Source organism: Asparagus officinalis, unplaced genomic scaffold, assembly GCF_001876935.1.
Source record: "Asparagus officinalis unplaced genomic scaffold, Aspof.V1 AsparagusV1_Un140, whole genome shotgun sequence".
NCBI classification, from domain to species: domain Eukaryota; kingdom Viridiplantae; phylum Streptophyta; class Magnoliopsida; order Asparagales; family Asparagaceae; genus Asparagus; species Asparagus officinalis.
The window spans coordinates 9,528-12,333 of record NW_017972406.1 but is presented as its reverse complement, the minus strand read 5'-3'; the positions used below and the strand labels follow the sequence as shown (position 1 = coordinate 12,333).

The following is a 2,806-nucleotide window of genomic DNA, read 5'->3' as shown; positions in this document are numbered from 1 at the left end:
ATAGCTTTTAGCGACGCAAAACTGTTCGTCGCTAAAAATTATACTTTTGGCGACGCAAGTTAGCGTCGGTGAAAGTGTAGCTTTTAACGACGCAGAATGAAGCGTCGCTAAAAACTATATCTTTGGCGACGCAATATAGCGTCAGCAAAAGTGTTACTTTTAGTGACGCTTTTTAGCCTACACTGAACCTGAACATTGAACCTGAACATCCACAAAAAATTTGCTCTCATTCACATCAACAAAGAAGCCAGACATCAAATTATACTTCAAACAAGTTGCATATTATGATAAACAAAAAATTTGCTCCCACTGCAAAATAGTTACATTCATTTCCATTTCTAAGTCAACACTCAAAGACATGTTTACATATTCCAGTTTGCTTGTAATCTATGAAGGAAAAAAAGAAACACAATGAAAAGAGAGGAAAATGTGAAAGAAAAGAAAGAAGAGAACAATTGTTTAAATATTCAATTTTGCTCGTAACCTCATGACAAGAAAGAAGGGAACAACAGGTTTTGTCAGTGCACTATCAAAACTTGCATTTGCTCGTAACCTCATGACAAGAAAGAAGGGAACAACAGGTTTTGTCAGTGCACTATCAAAACTTGCAAGCATCCATGGTATCACTAGCAGCGGTCACGTTGCATTGGCCGATATCTGTCTACACAAATGGATTCCCATGACGAGATGTGCTAGTGCCTTGTACGTTTCTGATAATATCACTATAAACCATTCAAGAGATGAAGGCATAAATCAAGTATGAATCAAATAAGCTTCTGGAAGCAACTTACGAGAACATAGAACTAGGTTCTTGAGTTTCCACGTATGGTACACCTGGAAAATTGTAAATGTTCACTGTGATAAGGTAAACGGAAAGCCAAAATTTTGATACAAATGCTAAGAATTATGAAGCAACAGTTATTGCAAACAAAGCACTTACCTTGGATGTTGGAACTCTGAGGTAACCATTGTTGAGTAGGCAGTAGGCACCCCTGGAGTATTGTTGTCTGTAGAGAGCTCATATCGAAAAACTGCATAAAAAACAGTCAGGTTCAGGTATAAATGTAGGCTGTCTAAAAATCACAATAGATAGCTTATCCCCCATCAAACACCGATGATGGAAGTTACAATCTGACGACTTCCAGTAGGCTACAATTTGAGGACCTTCACGACAACTGATGAAAACTCCAATTCAATAGCCTTCACAATCAACATCGGGAGTTACAATCTGACGACTCTCATATTTTCAAGGAGCCAAGACAAAGATTACAAGAGGACGATCTGTGCAAAGCTCTAGCAAAAGAGACTACAAATTGACGGTCTCTTCATATTAGAATGCAGATATCTCTCAAACCGTAAGGAATTTGGCCAAACGGAGGAAGCGAACCGAAGCCTTCGGCTTGGTTCGGATGGCCCCGTCTCGTCGAGATAGCCGATTTTCATATATAATTCGTCTAATTCCGACTTACGGTTTGAAAGTTATGACCTGTTCTTCGCAGCAAATTATGTTCTGAGGTCCGTCTGCAAGACTGGACTTCATCAGAACATTGGACTTAGCCTGAAGCCCGCCAAGCCCGCCTAAGGTTCGCCTCTGCATTACAGAGTCAAAGCGCACATGCTCAACTCTGCGTTTTCAACATCAAAACGCAGAGTTAATCGCTAAAACAGCACAACTGTGCGTTTTCAGCCTTTAAACAGGCTCAACTCTGCGTTTTCAATCTAGAAACGCAGAGTTAATCTCTAAAACAGCACAACTGTGCATTTTCAGCCTTTAAACAGGCTCAACTCTGCGTTTTCAGTCTAGAAACGCAGAGTTAATCTCTAAAACAGCACAACTGTGCGTTTTCAGCCTTTAAACAGGCTCAACTCTGCGTTTTCAGTCTAGAAACGCAGAGTTAATCTCTAAAACAGCACAACTGTGCGTTTTCAGCCTTTAAACAGGCCCAACTCTGCGTTTTTAGCCTAAAACGCAGAGTTCATCTCTAAAACGCATGCGGCCTGTGCGTTTCGACTCCCAGCGAGCGCCCAACTCTGCGTCTCATCTTTAAGACGCAGAGTTAAGGTCCGAACGCAAGCGGCCCTTGCGTTTTCAACTCCCAACAAGCGCCCAACTCTGCGTCTCATCAATAAGACGCAGAGTTAAGGCCCAGAACGCTGTTTTCAGCGTTTTGACTCGTTCAAAGCACTAACAGAACGGTTTCAAAACCGTTTTCCCCACTATTTCGGGAGCTGTTTAAGAGGGGGTGGTTACACCCCACTCAGCCCATGGAGGAGCTAATTAAGGGGGCAGTTGCCACCCCTAAACCCCCTATAAATAGTGGGAAACTCAACTGAGTTCGGGCGCTCCTTTTTGGCTGGCTTTTGGCTCTGGGCTCTGGGATCCTTCTTTTTGGGCAGCAAGGGGGCGATCGACGTTCATCCTCAGCAACGATCGACCACAGGAGCATTCCCTTGGCTTATAACCGACTTTCGGTTCAAATCAACTCTTTTTCAAGAGTTCAAACTCGTTCAGAGTTATCAACTCGATCAGAGTTCAAAACTTGCTCTGCAAGTTCTTCTAAAACTCGTCAGAGTTATCAACTCGATCAGAGTTCAAAACTTGCTCTGCAAGTTCTTCTAAAACTCGTCAGAGTTATCAACTCGATCAGAGTTCAAAACTTGCTCTGCAAGTTCTTCTAAAACTCGTCAGAGTTATCAACTCGATCAGAGTTCAAAACTTGCTCTGCAAGTTCTTCTAAAACTCGTCAGAGTTATCAACTCGATCAGAGTTCAAAACTTGCTCTGCAAGTTCTTCTAAAACTCGTCA

General features: G+C 42.2%; 1 long non-coding RNA gene across 1 annotated transcript; it reads right to left on the bottom strand.

Moving 5' to 3' along the window:
• Window positions 1-547: 547 nt before the first annotated feature.
• Window positions 548-1,027, bottom strand: LOC109827320. Its single transcript, XR_002243399.1, has 3 exons — window positions 941-1,027; window positions 792-834; window positions 548-722 (listed from the first exon to the last, which is right to left on the bottom strand). It is a non-coding gene; the product is annotated as an uncharacterized LOC109827320 (long non-coding RNA).
• Window positions 1,028-2,806: the final 1,779 nt, after the last annotated feature.